This window comes from Mauremys mutica, chromosome 7 (assembly GCF_020497125.1).
Source record: "Mauremys mutica isolate MM-2020 ecotype Southern chromosome 7, ASM2049712v1, whole genome shotgun sequence".
NCBI classification, from domain to species: Eukaryota; Metazoa; Chordata; order Testudines; family Geoemydidae; genus Mauremys; species Mauremys mutica.
This window is the reverse complement of record NC_059078.1, coordinates 79,546,649-79,568,326: the sequence shown is the minus strand read 5'-3', so window position 1 is coordinate 79,568,326 and position 21,678 is coordinate 79,546,649.

Here is a 21,678-nt window from a genome sequence, read left to right as displayed (position 1 = left end):
CTTCACTAAACACTGTACTTCCAGGAGGCCTGAGAAATACATTTGGGGTGGGCAGGGGGAACCTGTGCACTAATCACAGCTATAAACAGAGTAGCTGCACTATGGGGCAAGAGGCCTGCACAGGTGAGATGGCTAAGTAGAAGCCATGTGTCCCGTTTTGCTTATTAAGTGGAGATACAGACAAAATGCCCTAGGAGTGCATGGGAGCTGGGGCAAGCGTGATCTCATAGCGCTTACTACATTTTTTTTAAAGTGGTATAACCAGCCGTTCCCTTTCTCTACACCTGCTGGCTAGTGTCAGATGCCAGCAAGTGACTAGCAATGTGGATTCAAGGCACTGACTATGATTCCAACTCAGGTGGACACTGTTTGGGGCTTAGTGTGTTACAAGAGGTTCTAGCCAACCCCTCCTTATACACAAGGAGCACTAACACTCTGAGTCCCGTACAAATTCAGAGGCTCTCTATCCTGTCCCCCTTTCCTGTGCACATGCAGGAAGAGCCACATTTGGGTCAAGGCTTGACCCTTGAACCATAGCAGGTAGTTGTCTTCTACTAGACACAGCAGTTAAAACAGTGTTCATAGAGCAGTGAGCTCTTCTTTTTCAATAGGCTAGCAAGAACCATGGATCAGGTTCAAGACACAGAAGACACTTTGTACTCTGGAACCTTTCAGAGGCTTGCTGCCTCTTTTCTCCCCTCCCACAGCAGAGAACAACAGCTGAAAGAGGGAGGCTGCAGAGAGCTCCCTCTGACCTCTGCCTCTCTTGATACCTTCAAAAAAAATGGACTTTGCTCTCCCCTTGGGTTTCTTTGTTCTCTCTCACTCACCATTGCTTTGCCTGGGGAAACAGGGAGGAACATCAGGGAGCATGTGCAACTGTTTTCACTTTCAGGGAAAATGCTGCACTTGTCAGATAACTTAGTTCCTCAATTGTACATGGATTGTAATGCCTCTCACAGAGGCAAGTCACAATGTAGGCTACAATGAAACACAAGTGTTAATGTCACAATGGCCAAACCCTACAATCCTCACTCAATGAGCAGCACATACATCCATTGATTTCAATGTAGCACTCATGCAAGTGATCATTTCTTACCATAAGAGCGCAGGAAACAGGCCCCAAATGAGGCAATAACAAAAAATAGACTGCAAATGGTTATGTAGTTTAGATGTAATATACTGACTATTTAAGGAATTGCCTGTCTCATTTGATTCTATTTTCAGAGATGTTTGAAGACATTTGACAAAAATCTACCGTTTCTCCTCAAAATGTTACTCATGAATCAGAAGCAAATATAATCAGTTTCCAGCACGTACATGCCCCCCTTCTAGCCCCAGGCGTTTGATAACGATTCACCAATTGTAGCTACAGTATAACATGGTTAATGATTACATAAATTACAGTTCTCCATTATGTAATCTATATTATATAACAAGGAAAAGGAATGTGTAAAGTGCAAAGTCTGAACTGCAAAACAACGATGGATTGGTGCCTCAATATAGCTTGGATAGTACCTTCCCCAACATCCTTTCTGCTGTGCATCCAAAGCTAATAAATCCATAAATAAAATAAAAATGACCCATCTCCTTACCTATATATAAAGAGGCAATTAAATAAGGATTGTATCTTGCCACAGATTCCTTTAGTACAGACACAGCTAATCCACAGTCTGGTTTTTAGTTAACCAAATCTGATTCATAGGAAATTATAATGTACATCCTAAATTAAAAAAAAAAAGTCTGTATGCTGGAAATTGAAAAGGGTTGTTTTAAGATTGGATTCCGGTGGGAAGAGGATTAATGAGAAATGTCCCTCCTGCTCAACTCTAATGGCACACTCTGACAGTTCCTTAGCATGCTGGTTGATAAAGTCATGCCATAGTACTAAGTCCATAGGTCTTCAATGTGCTGAATCAGCATCTCATACTGCAAGCTTCTGACTGTTTGCTACCAAGAAGCAGCATTGCACCCAGGACTGCTCATTCACCCTTGTTCAGGCTCAAAGGAAAAATGAGGGCAGAGTGGGTGACTTCAAAATAAGTTAAACATCTTAGTGGAGGAGAGGAGAGGAGGGAAAGGACAACACGAAATAAGTGAAATGGAAAAATGGAATGAAGAGACTATCAGAGAAGGGATTAGAGGAACAAAGGGAAAATGATGAGAAACCCTTTCTCCCTTCTTTTCCATATTTATCACTTTCCCACTCTATTCCTTTCTTTCCTTATCTTTCTTTCCACTCTCTTTTGTCACTATAGGCAATGGCTGGCTGGCGTGCAGATAAACTGGCAACAAACCAGTACATGCTGAACAGCTCAGAGATTAAGCAGTATTCAGGAACGGGGTGGTAGATAGTGATTTGAGGAGAACTGTTTTTCCAGGAGGAAGATACAGAAGAAAAAGAATGATCTTAATATTTTGTAAGGTTCAGACATGTAGCATGAATCAGAACCATAAAGAATCTTCCTCATGATGACTGTTATTACTAGGCATAAAGCTGGACTTTTAACCTTGTTTGCAAAAGTCAGTTTAAGATGACTGCGAGGAGTGTTTCCATTGACTTCAATGGACTTTGGATTAGGCTTTAATAGAGGTGAGCAAATACTGCAACAAAAATTCAACTGATTTTTGTGAATTAACTTCAGCTATGTTCAGGCTCCATTTTGAATTTACACTTCATATACATTCTAGTCAAGTTTGCTGGCAAGAATGTTTGCAGAAACAGAAGGCATTAAGCAAATTATTCTCTGAATAATGGGCAGGTTAAGACAGAAGATTCCCAAAGGTAAATGTAACCCTTCTGCCAGGCAGAGCTGACAGCAACAAGGGCCAGATTCAGTACATAGGGCAGGGTTTCTCAAACAGGGGTTGGCGCTTATGTAGGGAAAGCCCCTGGAGGGCCAGGCCGGTGTGTTTACCTGCCCTGTCCACAGGTCTGGCCCATCACGGCCGCTTCCAGCAGCTCCCATTGGCCCTGAGCAGTGATCCACAGCCAGTGGGAGCCATGATCGGCAGGACCTGCGGATGGGGCAGGTAAACACATTGGCCCGGCCTGCCAGGGGCTTTCCCTACACAAGCGGAGACCCCTGAGTCCAGCAACCCCAAAAGTAACCCCTTCCACATTTTCTGTCCTTGGTCAATGCAGCCCCAGAGTTCAGAAGTTCATCTGCAGAGTTTACCTCCCAGCCCAGCTGGAAGGGGGCGAGATATGGGGGCATCTTACATGCTCTGCTGCTCGGGTCGACGGCTGATTGCCACGCCTTTCTGGGGGGTTCTACTGCAGTCTTCACCACCAACCGTGCCTCTCCACTAGCTGCTCACAGTATGTCTTAAGCCTCCCCCAACCTTAACACAGCTCTCAGTGATTTCAGCTCTTAGTGATTTCAGCTGTTAGTAGGTGAGCCTCAGTACTGCAGCACCTGGATAGTTCTCTTGCATCAGAACCACTTGCCCACACTACCAGGTATAAGTACCCGTCCCCAGACTCTCTCAATTCACTGGGCTTTGGAACCCATGTCCTTTGCCTAGTGAGTGCTGCTTAAAATGCCAAGTATGGTTCTACTGTCCTTGATCCACATGACTAGGATAACAACACTTTATTACTCCTGCCCCAATAACAAAGAGACTGGGGATCCCACAGCAGCCAAAGTGACCATTTGGGCAAGCAGTCCCATAGGCAGGGTGGGTGTGCCCAGGCAAACGAGATCAGCCCCTGAAGTCTTTTTTCACAGCTCACCACCAGATATCAGGGGAGAGCTCATTCTGACTCTGCTTACATAAGAATAAATTGGGAAACTTCACTCCTGTCCTGTGCCTTCCTGAATTATAGACTGAAAGACTATTAGAAGTATTCTGAGAGGTGTTTCATAACTGATTTTATTGGTTGCCCAATTGCAAAACTTACACGTGTGTGCTTTCAAATTGTAACAAACCTGTCTATGTTTTTCTGTTTGTATTAGTTTTTAATGAATATTTAAAACACTGGAAGATTTCATTTAATTTTTGTAAGGTCAAGGCAGAGATCAAGGAGATTATAGGAGAAGCTCCCAAACTCAGCTACATTTCAAAGTTACTACAAATCCACATATCATAAGTCTACAAATATGCTCTCTATCCTCTCAGATTATCTCTGAAGATTTGGAGAATGGCCAAAGAGGAAGAGAAGAAATTAAGATGAACGAGTGTAAAAATGGATAAACCTCTAGAAATTTTTCTTTGTTTTTATCTCACAGATGAAAAATAAACTAGCTATGAGCTGTACTGATGACCAAAGCAGAATCAGTCAATTAAGAAATATAAATGCTAATTTGGCACATTTGCCATTGTACTGATTATCCAATGTGATCACACAGTCTATGATAGTGACTGATCAAATTATCATTAGTATTATTGGCTCATGCAATACTATTGCGAGTTTCCTATTCTGCCCTCACATGTCTAGTAAGAACACAGAATGCAGAGCAAACCTGATCGCAAGGTTCCATGGTGCCATGTGTAAAAAGTGCAAGTGAATCCAATATGATTTATTTTAAAAGTGTAAAACAGGGCTTACAAAAGAGTAAGCCACCGCATAGGAATGTGACTGTCTATTCTAATCTTATTCCTAATACAAATATTTTTTGTTTATGTTGCTGACAAATAGATGTCTTTTAGAAAATCTCTAGCCTTTCAAGCATTTCTTCTCAAATGTGACATTGAACAGGATAAAATGAAGAGACATGAACAACATTAGCAAGCTAGCTTTATGCTCAAAAAAGACTTTCTTATTAAAAATTACTCTTAAACCATACTAAGAGTATGGTTTAAGAGTACTATGCTTATTGAGAATATCACTTCAGAGTTCTATTTCCACTTGCTGAATTGTTTTCCTTCATGAGCAATAAGTTGGCTGTCCAGATATTTTTATTCTTTGTGACATTCAGGTACTTAAGCCTAAGGCGCCAACATCCTTAGAAAGATTACAGAATGGTAATGCTTCAGATCTGAAAAACTGCATTGAGGCACTGAATCCTGAACCTCAATTATTTCAAGACCTATGCTGACAATTGGCAATATCGTTGGGTTCCCCACATCCTTCCTTCTAGCTGCATGACATTGTTATCCAAATATTTCCTTTGGCTGAAAATGCAGCTTGGTTGAGGAAATAACTGAATTTATGTGAACGGGAGCTCTTATTTATGACGGTTCTGTTTGCTAGATGATTCATGCCTCCAATAAGAATATTTGAATGTGTTGAGCTATTTGTATTGAAGGCACCATCTGTAGAGCAATATCATTTGGTGGTCGCTGGATGGCTGATTTTGTTTGGTACTACTCAGTATATGCCTATGTAGACGTTATTACCTTGTTAAGAATCAAAGATGCTGCTTTGCTGGACACTGCTTTTCTTCTTTTTGCTTTTTTTCTGCTTTTTTAAACTCTTGCTTTTCCTTCCACACCACTGAATCATAGTCTCTCGCACTCCATTGTTTGGCGGAGGTTGTTTCCTTTATCTTTTTGTTCGTTTAACAGAATGTATAACTTGATAAATGGTTTCTGGGAAGATATACATACTGCAACAAAAGGTAAAAGAACATTATTTGAAAAAAATGGCAGGATAGATACACGGAGCCAAATTCTGCTCTGTCTTACTAGAGTGTTAACATGGAGTAAGTCAGTTGACTTCGGTTGATTTACACAGTTGAAACTCAGAAGAATTTGGCCCATATGACAGTCTTGTAAGCAAACTTGAGGAAATGTGGTCTAGAGGAAAAGTACTATAAGGTGGGTGCACAACTAGTTGAAAGACTGTACTCAAAAGGAATAGTTATCAAGACTTCGTGGTCAAACTGGGAGGGTGTATCTAGTGGGGTCCTTCAGGCATCGGTCCTGGGTTCAATATTTTCATTAACGACTTGGATTATGCTTAAAAAATCTGCAGATGACACCAAGCTGGGAGAGGTTGCAAACACATCGGAGGACAAGATCAAAATTCAAAAGGACCTTGACAAATTAGAGAATTGGTCTGTAATAACAAGATGAAATTCAATAAAGATAAGTGAAGTATTTTGCACTTAGGAAGGAAAAATCAAATGCACAACTACAAAATGGGGAATTGGCTAGGTGGTAGTACTGCTGAAAAAGATCTGGGGGTTATAGTAGATCATAAACTGAATATGAGTCAACATCATCCTGGGGTATATTAACAGGAGTGTTGTATGTAAGACATGGCAGGTAATGCTCCCGCTGTACTCAGCACTGTGAGGACTCAACTGGAGTATTTTGTCCAATTCTGGGTGCCACACTTTAGAAATATGTGGACAAATTGCAGAGAATCCAAAGGAGAAAAACAAAAGTGATAAAAAGGTTTAGAAAACCTGACCTGTGAGGAAAGATAAAAAAAACCTTTCCTATGAAGGTTCTGGAATCCCCACCCCTGAAGGGTTTTAAGAACATGCTGAACAGGGATGGTCTAGGTTTACTTGGTCCTGCCTCAGTACTGGGGGTAGGCCTTGAAGCAGGCCTGCACAACTCATAAAGCGGCGAGGGCCATATTACTCCAAAGAAAACAGCTGAGGGCTGAACCCCCCTCCCCACCCAGTGCTGCCGAAACACTGCCCTCCCCAACCCTCCAAAAAACAACACCCCTCCCCCCCGCACATCAGTTCATTGAGGTGCAAATCTGAACGAGCCTTTATAGAACCCAGGGACCATCCTGCCCAGGGGCCAGGTGTTCCCAGGGGCTGCTCCCCAGACCAGATTCCCCCCCGCCCCCTGAACTCCCCTGGAGGGTGCACAGCCCCCTCACGAGCCCTCCCCACCCCATCCTGGCAGCCCCCGCCCCGAGTCCACTCATTGGCTTTGCCGGGCTTGGGCCACTGCAGCAGCTCAGCAGGGAGGAGCTGCCTTCTGGAGGCACCAGAGCCAGAGCCATGGAGGAGTCGGCACAGTGCAGGAGGGCAGCAGCCCTGCAAAGGCGGCAGCGCCGCTAGCGGGGAGCAGCCATTCCCCCCGCCCCTCCTGCCCAGGCTGCGGCCTGGTGCCCCCCCGGGGGGCTCCGGCAAGCTGCAGCAGATGCATGCGGGCGCTGGCCCCCCATGCTCCCCCCGGCTGCCCCCTTGCCACGCTCAGGCTCTGTGGCTCCCAGGAGCATGAGCCACCACTGCCGCTGCCCCTCCCAGAGCCGTCTCAGGGCCCTGTGCCCCGGCGGCTCACATGCCCAGGAGCCGCAAAGCCCAAGCGTGCCGAGGGGGACACCGGGGGGCGGATAGGGGCTGCCAACTGAATGCATCTGCTGCAGCCTGCAGGAGCCCCCGGGGGGAAGCGCACCAGGCCGTAGCCTGGGCAGGAGGGCAGGGGGCACAGCTGCTCCCCGCTAGCAGTGCAGCCGCCATTGCAGGGCTGCTGCCCCCCTGTGCCGCACGTGCTCCTGCATGGCTGGGGCTCGCCACCCCTGCAAGCCAATGCTCTGGCTCTCTGGTGCCTCCGGAAGGCGGCTTCTCCCTGCCAAGCCAGGGCACTGCTTTTTTAGGGTTACCATATTTCTACGATCTAAAAAGAGGATGGGGGGAGAGCCCGACCCGAGCCCCACCCCCATGCACTCCCTCCCACTTCCCACCCCCCTCAGAGCCCCCAACTCCCCCTGCTCCTTGTCCCCTGACTGCCCCCCTCCTGAGATCCCCCCCACCCTAACAGCTCCCTTAGGACACTACCCCTATCTCTCCCCTGGCTGCCCCAACCCTTATCCACATCCCTGCCCCCAGACAGACCCCTGGGACTCCCATGCCCCATCCAACCCACCCCCCGCCCTCTGACAGCTCCCCCCAGAACTCCCGACCCATCCAACCCTCCCCCTGCTCCCTATCCCCCGACTGCTCTGATCCCTCTCCACACCCCCGCCCCGACAGCCCCCCCCAGAACTCCTGACCCATCCAACCCTCCTCCTGCTTCCTGACTGCCCCCCGGGACTCCCCTTACCACCATGCTGCTCCACGTGGAGCTAAACCAAACAAGCTGCCGAGCACACAGCCCCTCTCCTGCAGAGTGCTGCGACACCACGCTGAGGCAGAGGGAGGGAGAGAGGGAGCGGGGGATGGACTCCGCCTGCTGGAGGCCAATGGGAGCAGCTAAATCAGGCCCAGGCACCCAATCAGCTGCACCGGACTCTGTGTGAGGGGAAGGGAGTGGAGGGAGGAGAAACCCCGGATGCCCTCAACCACTTGGCACCCTAGGTGATCACCTAGTTTGCCAGCCCTAGTGGTTGCACCGGCCCTGGGCGAACCCGACAGCCCCACCCCACCGCTTGCCCGTGGGCCGAACAGTGAGCCCACGTGGGCCGCATGTTGTGCAGGCCTGACTTGAAGACTTCTTGAGGTCTCTTACAGCCCTACGTTTCTATGATTGCATTGTTACATTTTGCAGAATTGCATGAAACAATGTTGGCACAAAGTAAAGCATTTGAAAAACAAGAAGCCCTACAGTGAGGCCTGTACTTTGAAGACACTATATTTGAAAGTTGATTAGAATAATTAATTTATACTTGTTAAAACATTAACTCTATACTGATTTAAACATAGTATACAATGAAAATGTAAACACAAGAAATTTGACAACACATTGCATGAATGTTTTATACGAAAAGACCAGAATAAAATGAAAGAAAAGATAAAAATCACCAGAGACTATGACTGCTAGAAGAACCCTAACTTCCAGAAATGCACATTTGGATGCCTGCTTCTAGACTTTGGTCCTATTATATTCACTTATCCATGAAATCTTATTACATCAAAAGAGCCAGATAATTGTTCTGAGTATGTCCCAAGTTACAAGTGTATCTATTACTTCCATTAAAGAAGGTATAGAACTTACAAATTCTTAGCAAATGAATTATGTTGTTCAACTCTGAGTACATATACAAAAATGCCAAAATGGTTATACATGGCCTACTCCTTTTTCATGGCAAGAATAGATGTTCACATTGAGGAATACTACACATGGAATCTACTGCACATCTACAGAGTTACATTGCCACCACAGCATTCTAACGAAAACTGGAACAGAATTACAACCCTAAAGTTTGGCAGGGTTCAAAATCTGGAAAAGATATCAGTTCCAAATGTGGTGTCTTGGAGAAACTGACATTTATCAACTTGGACATACTTTGGAATTATCATCCATTGTCTTCTAACAATGTTGTGAGTATGTCTAGGGATTGTGATGGATGCAGATTAAAAGAAAAAAATATTTTTTTTAAATTGTATTTTGACCAACAGTGACATCATAGCATGGTCTCCACGTGCCCCATATTAATGCCAAATGCCAGGGATGTAACTATGCATTCATGTCACACAAGGGTAAATGCCCAACACCAAATTCCACCCTTCTTCATACTAATGCAATTCCATTCTTTAATTCCATTCAAACCAAAGCTCTAAGGCATCCCTGACATAAATTTAAAAACAAAATTTAACTCCCCTCCTTTCTCCCCCATTTTTGATATTCCTCAGATGCCACTTCCTCACTAGCCCCCATAAATAAATGCCCTTTGCAGCATGCCCTGAAGGTCTGATTTTGGGGGGGTTCAACCCAGACCAGTAAGGGGTTGTGTCACCACCTGCCCTGCAACTCTGGGTGCCTTACATGCTACATTGCTGTGCTCACAACCCAGACAGCAACAGCCAACACACAAGCATGCAGGTCATACCCTGGCTTCCACTGCCCAGTTACTGTTTGCAGAGTAACCCCAACACCTCCCTAGTCCCAAATTTCCCTAAAACTGTCTCCCACCTTCCCTCCAGTGTCCAGGTCTTTCCTGGAACAGTCACAGAAGTTAAGTTCCCTGCTCCTTTAAAGAGACAGAAACAGCAAGTTGTTACCTTGACTGGACTTAAACAATCACTTCTATTCAGTTAAAGTACTTGGCTGGTTTAGGTGAAAAGTAAAACAAGTTTATTTAATCAAAATATTAGTGAGTTCAAGTATAAGCGATAAAGACAGAAAGGTTACAAACAAAAGTAAAAATGGTTTTCTAATGGCTAAGACCAAATTTAACAAGCTACTGTCTTTGTTCAAGGTAGTTTCCTCACCAATCTTCCTTTTACAGCAATGGCTGAGTAGACCTTTAGTCAGGATCCCCACAGAGTTTAAGGCGCTGGGTTTCCTTTTCTCCTCAGGTGACGGAGAACTCAGCAGCTCTCTGCCCTTCTCTTTATAGTCCAGTGAACCTCTGAAAAGTCTCTCTGAAAGTTAATTGACCCTACTTCAAGATGCAGGAAGGATTCCTGGGGCTACAGTCTTCATTCCCCTCTGAGATTCTTAAGTGATCACTTTCTCCCTACTTGCTGACCTGATGGCTTTGTTTTCTTGGCATGTATTTGTGATTTTCTTTGGTCACACCTTCAAGCAGGCGGAAACACATTCCTCAGTCTAGAAAAAAACTGACATGCCTGGTTTAAACACATTTTAGTCATAATTCCAGCACCTCTGTATAATCCTTTGTGGGCCGACTGTACATATGTCATGCAAGAATATTATGATCAGTGAGTTATTAGTTTTCCAATGACATATTACATGACACCTTTTGGGAATATATTGTGACAACAGTATGTTAGATGTAGTGAGTAGGCCAGCAACAAGAGTTGCTGACAGAGTAGTGAACCATCAATGAGCATCTGTGTCACAGATGGTCAATAGACTTAGGCCATTTTGGACCAGGGAGGAAGCTAGTTTCAGAGTTGAGGGGCTACCACAGACAGAGAACACTATCACTTTCTCATCCAGGGGAATGCAACTCCAGTGACTGCTGACTGCAGTGTGCTAGTATGGCCTGAAGAGAGAGGTGGTCTCTCAAGTTGGTCTTAAGCCATTTTGATCTTTATAGATCACATCCAACATGTTAAATTCAATCCACAAACTGAAGCAGATCTTGGAGCACAGGTGACATGTGCTGTCATTGAGAAGCACAATTTCACAGGGAGGCTGCTGCATTCTGCACCAGCTTACATTTCCAGAGTGGTCCAAAGTATACCCTCAAGACTGGGTTTCTGCAAAGAGTATATGGGCAGTTGTGGGATTGCATGGATGTAACTAAAGAAAGACATTCCCCCCACTCCTCAATGCAGTTGTACATGTGCAGCAAAGCAAAGAATCCACTACAAATGAAGAGGGGAAAATGCTAAAAAGAAACCTGGAATTTCCAAGAGTTTTGAGTTCTTTCCCAGCTCGGCCACAGACATTCCTGTGTCTTAAGCAAGTCATTTAAGGCCTGATCTGCTCCTACTATAGTCAAAGGCAAAACTCCCATTGACTTCAATGGTGCAGGATCAAGCCCTTAATTGAATTCTGCAGCAGTTTCCCATAATTTTAGTAGTAATTCTCTATCTCACAGTGTTGGTGTAGCAAGCATAACTCCATTAATACTGTGAAGTGTTCAGAGACTAGAGTGATGAGAACCGTAAAAAGCCTTTAAAAATAAAAAGGGTGTAAATTACCCCAATCCTACAAACTAGTTAGTGGAAGAACAATTTTTAGGACAAATATAAGCAACGGGAGAGACTCAATTTACCATGACTGGATATTTTAATTAAGATTAAACTACCCCAATGTTTGTGCTCATCATATTTGAGAATATTTTTAGCGACCACTTCATGCTTGTTTTAAATCTGAAAATCCTGACTTACTTGATTTAAGTCTATTTTAACAATACCTTTTATCTTTTTCTTATTAAGAAGCCAGCTCATTTCTGTTAAATAAACCAAAGACATACAAGTATTAGTACTTGAGGGTTAAGTGAATTAGAATGATAATTGCAGATGTAAGGAACAACAAAGGTGCCACTAGAGTATATCTGTGGGCAGCTGGTATGGCAGATTTTGCCAATATTAGTGTTAATGTGGGAATACAGCAATATGGTACCTGCTAACATTTCACTCAATAAATCTCAGTCCATTTTCTAAATATGGCTAGCCTTTTGGAGAACCACGCTCAGTATTTCATTGTGCCGATGGCAGGATTTTATGTGAATCCCACTCAAATGGCAAAAGGCATTCATATGAGTTTTTAAAGTTTTTTTCCTCTCAAAATCTAGCACACAGCAAAAGATAATTCATGCACAAATTATTCACAGCAAAATGGTGTAATGCTCGCTATGGTGGTTTTTCTCAGATGGTTTAAGCCCTCAGAGAAAACGTGTCTGTGCTGTCAAATTCATTTGACAATGTTTTGTTAATATTATATTTAGTTTGTATGTAATTTTTTTTTTGAAATTGAGCTTTAAAGTTGCTTAGTACATTTTCTTTTTAAAGAACACTAGACATTAAAAGTAAGAACCACATAAATATTCACAGTAACTGCTTATATGAGTGGGCAGTCTTCAGAAGTTATCAATTCCACACAGATCTGGTACTTTTCACAACTTACAAAGTTATCCAACACAATTTTCTAGATAGAAAATTACAAAGAATGCAATTAGAATGTGTTTCTAAAACTACTTCTTGCAATGAGCTCGCCTAGAGGTGGGTCCTTAGGTAACATGTTTTGGACCAAGAACTCTCTGTTCTGATCAATATCTCTTTGAGAACTTTGTCTATCTGTCTAAGATAGTTCCTCCTCCATCTACTTCAGACACTCTTCCCTGTTTCTGTGACTATCCTCCAGTGCTTAATTTGTAATGAAAGAGGTGCTGGGCTCAATCAATTAGGAGCTCAAGCAATTGTTTTTTTAACATTCATAACTGATTCAGCAAACTCAGAAGTGCCAGGGCTATGAACTGCCAAGCCTAGAGGTGCTGGGGTTCAGCCCTGGCACAGATTAAGCCCTATTAGCCTTTCTACTCCCACACACTGTCATGCCTTCCCACAAAGAGTTTTCTTCTGAAAATGCTACCTCTCACGTTTCTACCTGATGCTCACCCAACTCTATACCCAGGCTACTGATGGTCACCAAGTGGCAAGTACGCTCTCATAAGTTCAATGTTATTATGAGAATCTATGACAGCACGAACAACTACAACATCATCGTTTTTGGAGAGCCAAGCACTATTAACACTTTAAAGGGATCTTGGTCAGCGAATAAAAAATCTTTGACAAGATGCACAGACAGCAGCAAATTGCAATATTCACAGGGCTTGAGTGCAAAACATACAGGATAGAGCTGGATTAATCCTTGGGTCCATTTTGTTTTATGGAAAATGGCCACACTGCAAATATTAAGATGATGCAATAGTAGATATTTATTATCAGTGCGGGTTGGAAGACTTAGATTTTATCGGTAAATGTTGGTAAACATCAATTTCACCACACATAAAAAACAATGAAAAAATATTTGCATCGATTACAATCAACATTTACAGATAGGCAATGTTTGAGAACATATTAGTGTTTAAATTAAGGATATTTACTTGGTACATTTTGGCTTGTGATTTTGACAATTTGTTTTGTAATGGTTATAAAGGTTTAATATTTTTAATCTCTGAGTGTAGTGTCATTAAATAATTATTGTCTGCCCCTCACTTGTCTGACACCCCCTCCCCATAATTGCCCACTACTTTGAAAATTGAAATCAATATAACTCAGGGAAAAATTAAAAACCCATCTTTTTCCACAGCCGTGAAAATTAAAAAGGATAAAATCTTTAATCTTTAAAATAATCAATATTACCTGTCAAAATTATTAACCAAAAAAAAATTGAATCCCACTAAGTCTAATCATCAGTGAACATGAAAAAGTCCTGACTTAGAAAAATAAGAAAAGTGAACTTTCTTACTGTGTGACCCACTAATTTTGCACTTTGATTCCCCTATATCCCAGAAGTATGGCATTTGAATGTTTAACACAGAGAAAAGTTAAGACAAAAATGCTCTGAAAAATTCACCATTAATCCACAGCTAATCGTCAGCACCAGCTAAACTACAAACATGCATCGAGAGGTTGACTACTAAACTACTCAATTTCTTTCTTCCATGGCTTTATATCTGCAACTCCTTTTGTGAACTTATGACAGAAATCTTGATATTGCTTTAGTAAAAGAAAACCCACAAAACTAAAAAATGCCTATGCTATATTATGGACAAAGTAAGTATTTATATTTATATTCATACGAATGTGATAATTTCACACTTAAAATATCAAAACCTGTAATTTATACATTCTTATTGAAAATTTAATGACTTGCATATTCCCTAGTGAGATATACTTAAGGCTAATTAATAGGCTAATTAATGCAGCTACTTACATTAGAATGTTATCGTCACAAACATAAAGGAGAGAAACATCCCCCCCCACACACACACACTGAAAACAGAAAATGGTGGGTCCATAGAAAATTGTTGAAGCCAGGACAACAGATTCTCAACCCACATTTGGGTCATAACCCCAGGCTTAAAAAATATTGCTCTGGAAAATGAGACTACTGTATCCCAAAGACATAAGCCAGTTGGTTTCTATTAAAGATAGGAAAATATTAAGTATGAACAAAAGCATGTTTACAGTTAGCTATTCATAAAACATTCAAACTCTGTCAAATAAACCTGTTTAGGTAGTGTTAAAAAAGTCAGAATCCGTTGCTATGGTTCCCCTATTTACAAAGATTTTGACTCACTTATCACTCACAATATCTAAAATACTATGGTGAAGGCTTCATTCGAAATATTAAATATACACATAATTATAGGAGTACTTGAGGCACCTTAAAGACTAACAAATTTATTTTAGCATGAGCTTTCGTGAGCTACAGCTCACTTCTTCGGATGCATAGAATGGAACACACAGACAGGAGATATTTATACATACAGAGAACATGAAAAGGTGGAAGTATGCATAACAACAGGAAAAGTCTAATCAATTGAGATGAGCTATCATCAGCAGGAGGAAAAAAAACTTTTTGAAGTGATAATTAAGATGACCCATAGAAGGTGTGAGGAGAACTTAACATAGGGAAATAGATTCAATTAGTGTAATGACCCAACCATTCCCAGTCTCTGTTTAGGCCAGAGTTAATTGTATCTAATTTGCATATTAATTCAAGTTCAGCAGTTTCTCTTTGGAGTCTGTTTTTGAAGTTTTTTTGTTGCAAAATTGCCACCTTCAAGTCTGTCACTGAGTGGTTAGAGAGGTTGAAGTATTCTCCCACTGGTTTTTGAATGTTATGATTCCTGATGTCAGATTTGTGTCCATTTATTCTTTTGCGTAGAGACTGTCCGGTTTGGCCAATGTACATGGCAGAGGGGCATTGCTGGCACATGATGGCATATATCACGTTGGTAGATGTGCAGGTGTACGAGCCCCTGATGGCGTGTCTGATGTGATTAGGTCCTATGATGGTGTCACTTGAATGGATATGTGGACAGAGCTGGCATCGGGCTTTGTTGCAAGGATAGGTTCCTGGGTTAGTGTTTATGTTGTATGGTGTGCGGTTGCTGGTGAGTATTTGCTTCAGGTTGGGAGGCTGTCTATAAGCGAGGACTGGCCTGTCTCCCAAGATCTGTGAGAGTGAGGGATCATCTTTAAGGATAGGTTGTAGATCTTTGATGATGCACAAGCGGTCCATTTCCTAGACACTACTGTGCTAATAAACGATGGTCACATAAATACCACGCCACTAGCCATCACCTACAGCCCCCAACTAAAACCTCTCCAGCGCATCATCAAAGATTCCATTCTATGCATCCGAAGAAGTGAGCTGTAGCTCACGAAAGCTCATGCTAAAATAAATTTGTTAGTCTTTAAGATGCCACAAGTACTCCTGTTCTTTTTGCGGATACAGACTAACACGGCTGCTACTCTGAAACACATAATTATGTACCCCAAATGTTTTTCTTTTTCAGATTACTCAGTTATATGACTTTATGCTGATTTAGGGCCTTTGTATTTAGCCATTCTATGTTCAGAACTCTCATTTCATTAAAAGTTCTGTGCATATTGGAACTCCAGAACAAGGCCTTAAAATATCATTGTATTGGTTCCAGAAGCCGTAGACTTGAATTCCAAGCACCAAAATGAATTCCGGAAACAACATGGCTGAACAAATGCAGTAAAATAAGATTTGAAATACAAAATACCTTGTATATATGATTTTTTTTAAAAAAGTTTGAGGCCAATCACTTTCTCAAATAGCAAACACTAACAAAATAAGGACAAGTAAAAAGCAACAATGAGTCTTGTGGCACCTTAAAGACTAACAGATGTATTGAAGCATAAGCTTCACCCACGAAAGCTTATGCTCCAATACATCTGTTAGTCTTTAAGGTGCCACAAGACTCATTGTTGCTTTTTACAGATCCAGACTAAGACGGCTACCCCTCTGATACTTGAAAATAAGGACACAATATCATACATATATAGCATTTGAATATAAATTTAAATACAAAAACAAATGGCATATGCACACACACTGACCTATATCAGATTAAAATGTTTGTTATTGCAGTATATATGTGAATTAGACATACTGAAAATAAAAATAAAATGTGTTTGAGGTAATAATATATCTGAATATATTACTGCAGTACTACTTCATGTGTAATATTTAATCTGTATTTTGCAGTGCTTCAGTGGTCACCAAGAACTTTACAATCATAAGGAGGTATAAGATGTATATTCTTAAATTCCAAAATACAAGCATCTACCTCTCAAGTTAAGGGTCACATGAGTAGGTCTGACATTCCAACCAGTAGTACACACAGTTTTATGTAAACACTAACCAGTACAATACAAGGCCCAGTTAGAAAAATCACTTGTCCTTGAGCATCTGGAGTTCCCTAGAGCTTAACTCCTAGGGTTTGGAGCCAGTTATACAAATAAGAAAATATTATTGAGTCATAGCAGTGTTTGGGCTTATGACATAAATTTGAGAGAGGGTCTGGCCTTCCATCCAGAAGAGGGCACCATCTCAGTCTCTCTCCCGCCATCAGACATACACATACAATTAAATAAACAAACAAAAAAATCAGTTAAACTTACTTATTCCACAGAAACAGCCATATATCTATGAACAGATGGGTAACTTGAACTGATATGCAGCAAATCTCTCTCCTGTTGATTTAAAGAAAACACTTGCCTTTGAATGTTGCTTTTAGGAAAGTTTCCAACCTATTTCCATTACTTTGAGCGTGGATGGAGATGTGGGCCAGGGTGCAATTTTATTATAAATTAACTTGAGAATTTCCCAGACAAATCCTGCCTACATTGACAGTGGGAAAAGCCTTAAAAAAATACACATAAAAATTGCATATGCAAATTTTAAAGTTCTGAAGTTGGCACCCTCCACATCCCTCAATTATCCCTACACAAATACATCAATCCACCCCTTCACATAATCAGTTCTTCCCCACTCCTCCTCCATCCATTATTTTCCCCCATCAATTTGATTTTGCCTAATATCCATCAGTCCCCTTCTTCCATCTCCCTCATTTTGGTTCCCCTGGTCTATTCATCCATCTTCCCCTTCTAGTCCCTCAGTTTCCCATTTCCCTAGCCTTCCTTTCCTCTCCTCCCTTCAGTTTTCCCTTCTCCCGAAGCTTCACCCCAGTACCTAATACTCAGGCAGGGCTGGCTGGACTCTTTGCTTAGCAGCTGCAGTTGCTTTGCTTGCTGGTATTGGGGGGCATTTCTCCCTCCCTTTTTTCCTTCTCCTGCTGACTGTGCTCAGCTCATCCAGTCCTGGGCTCCTCTCTTAGCTTTCTCTGAGACTATCCTTAGAGAACAGGGGAGTTGCTGAACCCAGGAATGCAGCCTGACTGGCTGACAGGGAAAATCATCACCAGCTCCACCCACCTTGGCAACTAGCCAAAAGCCAGACAAACCTACTTTGGGAGGGCAGAAAACAGACTGAAAAGCCATTGTTTCCAGCAAAAAACTAGGCAGATCTGTGTCTGGGATTTGTATTATTAAGATAATGTGCACCCCTGACTCTTCATAGAACCCAGTGCTTCTGATGTCCTTCCCCTCTGCAGAGGGCCTCACAGTCTCCCTACCACCAATCATGGTAGGCTGTGGATGGAGGAGGTGGTCTCTCTGTTACCCAAACTGCACACTCTGTACCCAAACTGCACACTTTCCAGCTGTCATGATTTTCTCATGACATAGAAATTATTTGTTGGCCTTTGTTATGACCCTTTGGCACATGCCCAGCTGACTCCCTGTGCCACTGCACACACTGTGCTGCTGGAATGTAAACATTGACTTGTCCAGGGCTTTACTATAATGCTGAAGGAAATCCATGGCCATTCAGTGTTAAAGAGGATGGGGCACGCCAATTTCAATGAGCCAGCAATTCTCCTTGACTTTATTCTTTAGCTTCTGTAGGACCATGGAAGTCCTTTAGGCTCAGAAAAGGAGGTACAACTGGATTTTGTGTGTTTGGAGCACATTTTCTAACTTGGTTCTTGATTCTACTAAGGGACTGAGCACACTCCATTGCCACTGAAGTCAATGGGAGTGGAGGGTGCTTAGCATCTCAATGGATCATGTCCTTGCCCTGGCATTGTGGGGAGGGATAAGCTGGGAGAAAAAGGAAGGGACCAGAGAAAAGGGGAAGAGGAGGGGGAGAAAAGAAATTCAGGCAATGGAGTTAAAATAAATGTGTGGGGGAATGCAAATTAAAAGAGTAACATAAAATCACATACATAAACGTGTTGGAAAGTGCCATAGAAATGAAAAACTAAGGAGAAAAGGGAGATAGTCACAGGAGAAAAATATAATAGAAAGCAGATGAGACAAACAGAGCAAAGAAAGTAAATAGCAAATTCTAAATAGGTTTTAGAAAATATAATAGGAAAATATATAGAAGAAAAGAAAAAGGGAGGGGAGAAGAGGGAACTGAAAAAGACACATGGTAAATTATCCTATTGAATTTAAGTGGTTGGATTTTTTTAAGTCAACATAATTAAAGTAAAAATATCCCAGGGGAACCAGTCCTGCTTTTTAATGATCAGTACTGCACACAATATAGGAATGATGGGCAAAAAAAATAATTAAAGCATCTAAATGCCTTCAGAGCCTAACCCCATTCACACAATTCACAAGTGCCTCACCTGCAAATGACCAAAGTCCACCACAAACTGAAAGATGTAATTAACCACTGCAGCCAGGGAAGTAAGCAGGCTAAGTGCACTGCAGTAGTGAGTCATTTTTGCACATGCAGTTATTTGCACAAGTTAACTATTATTTGCTCATGCATATTGAGCAAGTTAGCAACATAACCATCAGACCTCTATGCACAAACATCATTTGTATGCTTAAATGGAGGGGCACAAGCCCCTTTGAAAACACAGCCCTTCAGCTATAACCACTGCACATTTTATTTTTACATGCAAAAATCCATTATTGGAAAGTCAGAGTCTTGCACTGCATACTTTTTAACAACACTTTCTAGACTCTGAGCACAAGACTTGCAGATGCCTTTTAGGTGAGCTTTATTTGGCAGTGAGCAAAATCACCTGAGGCTATGCAATTTCTTCCCATTTCCACTCTCTCAAAAGAGGGGTCCTACCAAAACACAGAGAAGAGGGATGGACTTCATTCTCTCCAGACCCAATTACTGCTGCTCCTTTATTTGTTTAGGAGGGCCCACTGGAGAGAAATTCAGAGTCTTCCCCTCTCCCTCAGGGGCTGAATACTCTGTTTCCTCACCTGCTATCTGAGCAGATTGATGATGCCAGAGCAGCAGTTGCATTCCCTGAAGCTAGAGCTATAGTGCTTCAGGGGCTACGTTGCCAGGGGAAAAGCAAACTCATACATCAAGGTCTTGAGACATTTAAAAACCATTTCTTACTGGCATTGAACAATCACCTAGACAGAAGGGTTAGCACAATTAGTGTGATTTTTCTGAGTTTCACATATGTGTATCAGACTCAGATTTGTGTATGCTACATGATTTGAAGGTGGTAGCCAGACAAAGGAATTTTATTCCCCAGGAATCTTCACAAATAGATTAAAGCTACAGAAGTTCCAGTCAGTAGGCTCACATGATTGTTCTTCATGCAGTATATTCTGGTTACCTATTTCTTTTCAGTGACAAATGAGTACGATACCTTCTGGCTTCCTATATTTTGTTCTCTTTTGTCACCTAGAGTTCATGGCATTTGTATGTCCTTTTCCCTGACAGACCCAAGAAGAGGGTCATGCACTAAGACCTTGGCCTTAGTGAGACAAGCATTTGTCAATACAGTACCCTCAATTATTATAGTGGCTCTGGGCTATGTAACTGCCCAATTAACTTGTAAGGTGCACTTCCATATAAGGTTACCTGGGTGTGGTTTTTACTGTACATGCATAAACATGTCAGGCCGTTGTGGTAGATTTTCACCCTATATGGTGAATTTACACAAGTAGATCATAGTATTTTACACAACATTCTTCCACATAAGATCATGAAACATTTTTAGAACAAAAAACAGCCATTTGGCCCAATACACTTATTCTCAATTGGTTGATCATAACCTCATCTTTCTGTGTATTCACCATACAGCATTTCCTCCTCCAGAAACAAATCTACTGTACATTTCTCTTGAAAGCAAAAATACATTGTTTAATTTATTCCATATGTGAATTACTCTCTCTGAGAGATAACAGGAACATAAGAATGGCCATAGTGGGTCAGACCAACAGTCCATCTAGCCCAGTGTCTTGTCTCTGGCAGTCGCCCATACCAGAGCGTCAGTGGGAGTATACAGAACAGGCAGTTGGAGTGATCTACCATTGTCTTCCCCTCCTACCTTCTGGCAGTCAGAGATTTAGGGCTGTCCTAAATTTAGACTGAGGTCACTATTTATTATTGTTTCCTAATTTTTGAATTATGATCCCTTAATTTTTAATCTTGCAGTAGTGAGAACGTTTCTATTTTAAATCAATATAAAAGGCCAAACAATCCTCTTTTATACAAATGTTCCTAAAGGGAAAATTACATCTACATTCCCATGGCTCAGAAACCACTAATGTCAAACTCCCCTTAGCTGGAAGAAAGAGTGTTAGCACGGAAAGGATAAAAACAAGGTCTCATCCACGCAGAAAGACTAATTCTCCACTGCCTTGCACCTGGTGTAGCCATCAACACATTGTACTCACCTTACACAGCATTAAGTGACTATGCAAGATGCAAGGAAGTGGAGAATCATGCCCAGGCAATCAGAAGGAATACAAGGGATAACCATCACCAACCTTGAAGATCTCTGGACTGGTCAAAAAGAACGAGGAGTACTTGTGGCACCTTAGAGACTAACAAATTTAAGGTGCTACAAGTACCCCCTCCTTCTTTTTGCTGATACAGACTAACACGGCTACCACTCTGGACTGGTCAGGAAGTTCACAGTTTTGAAAATGTTCAGCTCTTAACCACATGGCCTAGAAACCTTCCTTGGCTTTCCTTTCTACTGCCTGGCTCTGTGACCACACTGCTATTGGTTCCCCCTTCTGCACACGCTCTCCATCACACTTCCACGGAGGCTCACAGACCATAGAGCAGAAATGAATGTTGCTTCCATGGCACTCACTGGAGAAAATCCACTCGTTTTAGAGGGAAACTCTGGCTTATTCCACTTCTGGCCTGACATATCCACTGGTATCCCACAAAATCACAACTGTATTGTCCTCGGGGGCCTTGCATGAGTATAGATGTCATTTACATGTTGTACATGACACTCACACATTCTGCAATTTAATCAGAGTGGATAAAAATCAATGTGTTTTTTAATTAAAAATTGATTTT